The sequence below is a fragment of the Panthera uncia genome, chromosome B1 (genome assembly GCF_023721935.1).
Source record: "Panthera uncia isolate 11264 chromosome B1, Puncia_PCG_1.0, whole genome shotgun sequence".
NCBI lineage: Eukaryota > Metazoa > Chordata > Mammalia > Carnivora > Felidae > Panthera > Panthera uncia.
The window spans coordinates 150,024,719-150,034,272 of record NC_064811.1 but is presented as its reverse complement, the minus strand read 5'-3'; the positions used below and the strand labels follow the sequence as shown (position 1 = coordinate 150,034,272).

The 9,554-nt window shown below is 43.1% G+C and overlaps 1 long non-coding RNA gene across 1 annotated transcript in view; it reads left to right on the top strand.

Annotated features, from left to right (window-relative positions):
• Positions 1-8,389, top strand: part of LOC125923242 (uncharacterized) — a 46,108-nt gene extending 37,719 nt beyond the window's left edge. The window contains exon 3 of the long non-coding RNA XR_007457966.1: positions 4,651-8,389. This is a non-coding gene — a long non-coding RNA (uncharacterized LOC125923242). The remainder of the gene's footprint in view (positions 1-4,650) is intronic.
• The last annotated feature ends 1,165 nt before the right edge of the window (positions 8,390-9,554 follow it).

The following is a 9,554-nucleotide window of genomic DNA, read 5'->3' as shown; positions in this document are numbered from 1 at the left end:
GTGTGTGTGTGTGTGTGTGTGTGTGTGTGTGTGCGTGCGTGTGAGTGAATATATCATATATTCCCACTCACCTACTTACAGGTATATATAGAAATACATATTTATCAATGGATTTTCCTCCCTTCAAGTCAACACCAGTGTGTTCCACCTTCAGTACACATGTATTATCTGCATTCCAATTCATAGACAGACCATTAATACCATAAAAAGAGAGAAATAGCTGAGAATAGGCAAAGTATAACCTAGCAAGAATTGTTTTAAGTGCCGGTTCAGCATTGTTAAAAAACAGAGCAAGCCTCCCCCAAATACCAGCTAAAATGTCTGTTATTAATACACACTCACAATTCTTTAAGGTCATCAGAAGAAAAAAGGGCAGAGAAAAAGACATATTATGAAATTGAATCTTAAGTGTTTTCCTTTTTTGTAGTCTTTGTATGTATTTTAAGGGAAAACTCGCCATTTGTAGAAATGATTCTCCCCCCTTCAGTTACTTTTCCCTAGCTCTCTCTAGAGCTAGGGAATAATAAAAACATGTACAGAGTTTTGCTGATTTATCATTTTTAAGAATCTTTCATTCTAACTTATAGATCTTTCTTTATCCTATTTAAAACATTTAATGAGTTCGAGAAATGTCTTATATATTTTGGCAAAAGACACAGAAAAACAAGGGTTGTTGAACTATACAAAGTATCTAGGGCTCACGACTTAGATGTGCTTAGCTTAAGGAAAATAATTGTGTTTAAACACATAGAAAAAGGGAATCAATTGCAGACAATCCACCTTGCATTTTCTATTTAAGATGCTTTCACCCTGTACTGTAATTGGTCAGTATTCTTCCGAAAATTTTGAGTCTTTATGGCATCGCTGGCTTGTAGATTACAAATGTTTCCAAATCACCATCCCTCTTAATACATAGTATGGAAAGAGTTCCAGAAAGTTTAGAGAAGATGTGAGGGCTGGGCACAAGGTAGTTCACCACCAAATAGCACAACACACAAAATCAACCTAGAGAAAACAGCAAAATCAAAAAGTTGAAAGCAGCCAGGTCAGACTAGAATGCTAGGGTGTCAGTGAGTACCATATTCCATGCCAAGAAATTGAAATTTAAAAAAGAAAAAAAAAAAGAAAGTTGAACATAAATCATTATTGAAAGCTTCAAAAAGTCAAAGCCAAACCAATGTTTCCTTTTTCCCCCTATGCACAAACCTTTTGTTTTAAACCCAATGGCATTGAGATCAGTAATTTTATCTGGAAGATTCAAGTCTGCAGAGACACTCCCCTTCCATTGATCACTTGAGTCCACGGAAATAAAGCACCTTTGGAACCAAGAGTTGTTCAAGAATCCTAGTGTCTTATTCAATGTGTTGAAAAAGTACAGTTAAAATAATTAGAATAATTCATCAAATGACAAACACAATTATATTGACTCTAGTGAATAGGCAAAAGGGCTCCCCAGGACAATTCACAACTAAGGAGATAGAGCACAATAAAAGGCTATGACATTTTATGAATATTCTGTGTTATAGCTTTGAACTTTATTGCAAAGCAAAAAATATATATTTTTATATATATATATTTTTATCTACATTTCACCTCTGACATTGTACACAACACGAAAGCACAGAAAACCAAAAAAATCATAATGAGGTAGATACATAACACTTACAGATGGAGGAGACTAAAGAGTTTAAATTTGGCTTAATACTGTGGTCACCAATGTATGCATTTTCAACACAGCAGCAAGCATTGATTCACAGGGCAAGAAGCCCAGTGATCTCAAACCCAAAAATAAGCCCCATTAAAAAATACCTGCTTCAAAATGAAAAAAAAACATTTTTTTAAAAGTCAGGGAATCAGATGTGTTCAATCGCAAACCCTGGTGAAATAAAAAAGAAGGGGGGAGGTTGTTTTTGCTTTTGTGCCAGGAGAAAAAAAAAAGTAATTTTCACCTATCCAATTAGGAGTAACCTGTCCCATAGGTTCTTCCGTGTATTCCTCCTCAGTGGGTTTGGGTCAGCCTCAGGAGCTCTGTAGCCAGCTGTTGACGGTAAGGAAATAGGGTTTCCTTCTTCCTTTTCCCTAGGGTAATGCTCACCTCTGCAGCCACAGTGACAGGGACCACTAGCCTTTGAGGGCTCCTGAAACATGCCAGGAAATGGCTGGAAATCAATATAGCTGTGAAGTCTCTAGTATAGCTCTACCTTTCTAGGATCATGTGCTCTCTTGGCGGGTGAGGCAAGGGTTTGGGACACTGGGATCACTCATTCCCCTATCAATCCCTCTTATACCCTTTCCAATGGAGAGCTGAGAAGGCCATCTTCTGCCATCTTCAATTTTACTTATGAATGCATTTTCACTGTAAAATGTGATGTCAGGTGGTGATGGCTATGGCAGAGACCACCTCCTTCCTTGTATGCCATCTTGAATGGAAGGAGGACAGGGTGAAGAGAAGGGACCTGGAGAGGACACTTGGCTGGTTGAAGCAGCAGCTGGGAGAGCCGAGCAATGAAATGCCCAACTGAGGAAGGGGCAGATCAGGCAAGTGCAGTTCGCCAATGGAGACCTAAGGGGGTCCACCCAGAAAGCCAAGTAGTAACTTGGGTTTGTTGACAGTGCCTAGAAGACCCTGGAGACCCTAAAGAGAATGTGAGAGAAGCAAGGCCCAGAGACATTAATGGGGCTAAAAGTGGAATTGAATCAAACTCCCTTGGATTGTTTAATAGTTATTTTTACTGTGGACATGATCTGCTTTTGGTAGGATTTGCTCTGCTCCCAGAAATATCTGGGAACAGTTGCAGAACAGGTCAGCCTCAGGCAGGAGAGGAGACAGAGGGGTCCCAGAGGAATGGTTGGTGAACTGGGGATAATGGAAGGATGGGCAAGGAACTGATAAGCAGCCACCTGGGAGAGATTTGTCACATGAGCATATTGTACCTTCAAGTCAGCCTATGCTAGGCAGGGCCAGGCGCTGTTCTCTGGAAGCCAGAGTGTGAACAATACTCTCCCATGTGTTTGTGCATCATCTCCCCTGCTGGACCATCTTTCTTCTTTGTCTTCCCAATGTCTACCCCAGGGCCTAGCCAATAGAGGGCATCATCAAGGTTGAACTGCATTTTTAGAAAATGGAGTAAGAGAATGGATTGGGAAAGAAGAGAAAGTGTCCAGTGTCATAAGGGTTTTGAAGACCCCATATTCCCCCTCAAGGCAATAGCTGGGTGTATTTTTGCCTGCCTAGATGCATCTCAAGTGAATACTCACATTTGAATTTTGAACATAAAACATACTTAGAGGAAATAATACAGTAGCAGGGCCCAATGGGAAAGGAACTGAACACAATTCATCTGAATATATGTCAAAACTGAGGTCTCAGCAAAGCTGGGCAACTGCTTCCATCCTGACTGGGCTGGAAGATCAGTGGGGTGGGGGGGGGCAGGGTGTGCAATCTGTCTTGAGTACTTAATTCCAGAAGGCAAAGACAAAGTGAACTTGCAGCTATCACTCTCAAGTGATTCCCAGTCTTACCTTACAGGAGATCCTGGGCAAGGCAAGGCCATGGGCACTTCCAAACATCCCAAAGCTCACTAATCCAGAGTCTAGATCTCTGTCCCCTCAGAGACCCAAAGCAAAAGGAATCGGTCAGGATTGTAAGACGCATCATTCAAGTCATTATAAGGTGGAGACTATCTGACTACCAGGCATTCAACAGTGAATGAAGGCAAGGAGAATTTTTTCCTTGGAGACCCTTGAGAAGAAGTTTGATATTTTTTTGTCTGTGTCTGTGAGGAGGAGCAAAAATTAGGTGATGTCTGATGTCTTCAAACCCTGAGACTCCATTGTTTCTTTGTGCTCTGAAGAAGCTCCAGCTTTGCTCAAGGACTGAGGGATTTTTCTTTGTGTATAATTGCTGGGACTATGGCAGGATTAGGATAGGGTGTGTGCACGTGTGTGCATGCATGTGTGTGCACACACATGCAGGTATGCTCAGAGGCTGTCCAGTAGGCATTAAGCTGACATAATTGTAAGCAAACATGTAAAGCATGAGGCTGCCTCAGAGAAACAATAAGTAGGGTGCATTACTCCCTTCCCCTGACTCTCTCTAATCTGCCCTTTCCTGCACATTTCCTGTCGTCCCTTGTGCTCTTCCTCTCTCATTTAGATAGTTTTTGTCCCCTTTGTCAGTGCACATGACAGTGACAATCACTTTCTTAAGCCTAATATTTTGATGTTGGTCATTTCATTCCCTGGCTTAGGAATTCACAGTGTCTTTCAACGACTTCTCATCCCAAATGACTTTCACCAAATGCAATAACCTGTCTCATTATTTTATTACTTTTCTGGTTTGGATTGATCATAGAGATCACCAGGCTCACCGTTGTGTTTTAGATATGGGGAAACTGAAACTTACAGAAGGCAAGCTACTAGGCAAGGAATGATGGGTACAAGAGCAGAATGCAGGTTCCCAGGCTGCCCCCACCACCAGTGCCCTTCCCCTGGCCTAACACAGGCAGCTTCTTGCCATGCCTGGCCTAGAATGGCTCTCACTCTCTGCCATGTCATAGGCATTGTGTTCAGAAACCTACTCCGAATTTACCCTGTGAGGCTTACATTTCTGAATCTGCCCTAACTCCAACCGTTCAACTCTTTTTACAGATCCTTGGAGAAATAACCCACTTATCTGGAAATCTCCTCACCTTTTAAGACCACACACAAAAGTAACAACAACAAAACCTATAGAAAGAAGACACAGAAGTTCTCAGGCCAACCAGGAAAGACATCTCAAAGTGTTTATAGGGAGGCTCCCATTCCATGGAAGTCTCCAAGAACTCATACTGTACAGGTCATGCTCAGGGTGACCTGTGGGAAACAGGCATCATTTTTCCTGGGGATACCTTATTGCATAAATGGTCACTAAATTTGTAAGTGCCCTAAAACCTCCCACACTCTCTTAGCCTCTCTGGCCATCTGCAAGAAAACAAAAATGCCAAGACTGCCTTCATCCCAGCTGGTCCTTGATGGGTGCTCTGAGCTACCTGGCCTTTATGAGCTGTTGGGAAAGGACATGAGTGGAGCCTGGATCTTGAAGAAAAGTGGGACCAAATGTCCAAGCCCGTACCCCCTGCCCCCAGCTGTACCCCTACTGACCACGAAACTCTGTGCAATCATGGAGGTTCTCTGAGCCTCAGTTTCCCCATTTGTAAAATGGGGCAGAGTTTCTCGCCTTGTGATATTCTTGCAAAGACTTAGCTGAGATCACTGTATGAAGGCATCTGGGACAGAGCCTATACATCACTGGCACTCAGTCAATGTTAGCCGAGTCTCAGTTCTCCTGTCCTCCACAAAGGGCTCTGCTCCATCATGGCTGATGTCACCTGCCACAGGCTACATTGGACTTACTCTGACACCCCTACATTCCTGGGACTCCAGTAATCCTAAATACTTTTTTCCTCTAAAGAAACTGTCCTGTTCCCCATGAGAGGAAACACAACATCTCTAAAGGGACTTTTTCTTCAGAATCAGCCAGCCTGAGAGAGCTTGGGGCTATACCTGATTTTTCTGGCCCTGGCATCTGGGACTCTATACCTGTCTCCTGCAGGGTCTCAGGTACCAATCAATGGCAAGAACCCAGCTAACAAAGGGTCAGCCGACATACCACAACAGGACCCTTCCACTCTGATGGGGAAGGTTTTAGTCAACAAAGGTTCTGTCTGTGCTGCTGCTGAATTGTCAGGCTTCATGATAGACACATTCCCTGGGTCTAGATTTATGGTTGCAACTCAATAATGCCAGCTTTGCAGCTGTGGCCTCAGAGGTGGCCCACCCCTTCCCAGAAAGGCAGGTTGTCATAACCCCAAAATAGGTATTGGACACTCTGCTTCGTCCCTGGTGAAGGAGCAAGGGATCTAGAACACTTCCACCCTCTATCCCCTCTTCATTTTGCCCTGAGCTCTGACCCTAATGGAAGACCTGCAGCCTCTGGGTCCCTGAAGCCATGTCAGGGCCTGAGCACCAGTGGGCCGGCCAGAGAAGAGTGGGCTCATGGGGCCGGACCTTGGCAACCTCTGAGAAGCCCCTACCAGCTCCCCAGCCACTTTTTGGGAAGGGCCAGGAGTTGGAAAATCATATGGTGTTCTGGAAGTGATTCCCTTGATATTTTCTGAGCTGTAAAGACAAGTCGGCTTCTGGGAAAGACTCCTGGGTCTGTAGGCCTAAAGTTCTCCAGAATGCTACCTTTTCAGGAGCAGAAAGAATGAGTGATACATTCCTGGGATGGATCGTAGCAGGTATGACCTATGGAACAGGACAAAAGCAAATGAACAGCACTTCATTAAGATCCCCTGAGTAGCTAAGAGTATGTGTAGGGTGGGGGAGGAGTCGAGGAATGAGGCCAACAGAGAAAATGCATTCGTGTCAAAGGACCGACTTCCTTTTTCAATCCAAAGGAATTCCATCTAAGCTCCCACCAGCCAGAGAACGGAAGCGTGTTGTGCTGGAGCAGTTTAGGCAGTGTCGGAATTAATCTTTTAAGAACTGTCTCGGATGGCTCGGCCACCTTGTGCGAGATTCGTAAACCGTGTGCAAAACTCAGACTTGTGCAGGCAACCAGAGAAGGTAAGAACCTGTCTTCTGCACGCAGGGCTTCCCCTGCCTGATTTGTGCTTTGTCTAACCCCAGGATCTCTCTTCTTCCCAGCGGCTCTTTTGAAAGCCTGGTGAAGGCAGGCGAGGCCAAATTGGCTACAGGGTAGAACCTGCTATTCTCCCTCTTGGTGAGCTGCTGAGCATCTATTTCAAATACCTCTAAAGGATGGACAGCCTGAGGGCTGAGTTCCCGAATGCTTTTGATGCTGGGCTCTTGAAGATTCTCTCTATGTCTGACTTTCAGAATGAAAGCAGATGTAGTAACCCCACCCAGGCACATTGCAGTCACTGGCTGGCAAGGGAGGAGGGGTATTAGCAAAAAGTAGTGCAAAGGTAGGGAGGTGGGATTTGGCACTAGGTAGAGCACGTAGAGTCGGTGGGAAGGAGGCATTGGCATAAAGCGAAGGTAGAAAATATTCACCCTCTGGGGATAGGTTACTCCGTATAGATGACCACAAATAAGGAACAGAAACACCTGGGTCAAATCCTTCCCAGAGTATGCCAGCTCCCTGCCAGGGTCTGTATTCAGGACCAAGGTGTAGGTGCTGATTTAGCTGAAGGTCCCTGTCATTCCCCCAGCCCCCAATCCCAGAGGTCACATGCTCATTGTCCCACTTAAGCCAAATTTTTTTCTTGCCTTAAGCCAACACATCCCCAAAACATATCCTATAAAAGTAGATTTCATAAAGAATATAAATATTTTGAATCAAGAAGAGGATGAAAACAAGTTATAAACATGTAACTGAAACATAAAAATACACATCAGTTCACTTACAGAACCAAACAGGGTTACATCGAATCATTTAAAATGAAAGCAAAGGAAAACTCTTCTCGGGAGCTCTTAAATTTAGGAAAAGAATCACTGTAGCATGCTCACCTTGAACCAGGGATTGGATATTGTGGTTCTTGTACAAAGGAAAATCTGGGAGGGAGATGGAGGTCCGAGGTGAAGGAGGGAGGAAGATTGCATAGTTGTGAAACAGTGGCTTCTCATCAAGGTGAACAAGTGCGTCCTCTGATAAAATAGCATTTGATTTTTTTTTCTGTTCATTTCTGTTCACGGTATTTTTCTCTGTCCACCAAACATGTCATACACTGACACATATATACAGTACACACACACATGCGAGTGCTAAACACCTGAATTACACAGCCATACTTGAAAACGCCCCCTCCCCACTCTTTCTGCGCAAAGTTCCTATTTGCTTTTGCTACATCCTGACCCGTTTCTTGTCAAAACTCCTGTTTCGGATTGTTTCTTTAGCAAAAGGGATTGGGAGGGGGTGGGGGGGCGGGGAGGGGGGCCTTCCAGGAAAGCACCGGAAATGGTTCTATTCTCTCACTGAATTTCTGTGGCAATGCCTCGCATTTTGGTTAGGGGCTCACTAGTTTTTAAGAGATAGGAAACAACTGCCTCTTTTTTTTTTTTAAGCTTTCTTGAGGTAAACATTATTTGCTAACACCTTAGGCAGGAGACACGTTTTATAGTGCTGTTGAGAAACTTTGCAAAAAGGAGGAAACACCACCAAAGTGTAACATCGATGCTTAAGAACATTTAGAAAGCAAGTCCCCGTTTTAACTCATTTCCCCTTCCTCTCATTCGGCCAACTCCTTCTAGTAACATATAGAGCAGAACAAAGCTGATTAATTGTCTATATCATACTGGGCATCCCTTATCCCAACCCACAGTAAACCTCTCTTGCTCACATACTAAAAATTGTGAGTCAACTGAAAAATTAAAAAAGAGATGAACACACTTTACATTTTTTCATCCTTTCTATCTGCCTCAAGCATATATATATATATATATATATATATATATATATATATATACATATATATGATAGTTTACATTAATACAGGAAATAGCAGAGGTTTTTAGTTACATTTTATACAGAATCGCTGCATCTTATCCTTATTTTCTATGCTCTCTCTCTTTTTGGATAAACAATTGGCTATAACAATCTATAGTAAGGCTTCACAGAAAGAATTCTGCATGTTTTGTTTTTCTCTAAGAACCAAGGTTTGTAAAATGAGGTTTGATTCTAGCACCTTATGCAGTATTAGTGATGTTGTTCCCTTGGGAGAAATTAGCAGTACCCAACACCTCAGGTGAATCTCTATCGGTTACGCAGTTCTCAAAGGCATTGCCAAAGGGAGGACGCTAGACACGGCGGAGATGCAGAAGCAAGTGGGGACAAAACAAAACCCCAGGATTAAAGTCCTAGCATCGTACAAATAAAACCTTAAAACCGTGTCAAGTTGCTGTCTCCAAATTAATAATGACTTAGTGTTTCAGGGCCACCAATGAATCCCTTTAGGTTATCCTTCCCCATGAGGTAAGGAAATATACTATGATGTCCATTTTAAATGGGGAGACTGAGTCTGGGAGACCATACACAGGTCACAGAGGAAACTGTCTGGGTAAGAAACAGGGTGGGGGGATGCCCAGCCTCTCGCCTCTTACTACCAGACTGTACCTTGTCACCTCTAATTGGTGACTTGAGATTTTGGAAAAGCAGCTTATTGGCCACTGATGAGGAAGCAAAACAAACAAACAGTTTTTGTTTTTGTTTTTTTTTAAATATCAGCACCAAAGGAAGTTCAAAAGAAGCTGCTCTTTGCTCCCTTATCAAACATCCCATATTACGGAGACAGCAACTTTCACAAGAAGGGAAAAGAAAATTAGTCACAGGAGTAGCCCATCTCTTTTGTGGGTGCCCTTCCCCAAAGTCAAACGCTCCATAGCGCTTAGTTTCAGTTGAGTAGCATCGATTTTTGCAGAGGAATGATCAACTCCCACCAAAGCTGCATCAGAACCTCAATTATATAATTATATAACTATAGTGATATCTCTATCTCTATATCTATTTATATATGTATACATTAAAGTCTTTTACTGCACTGGCACGGGAT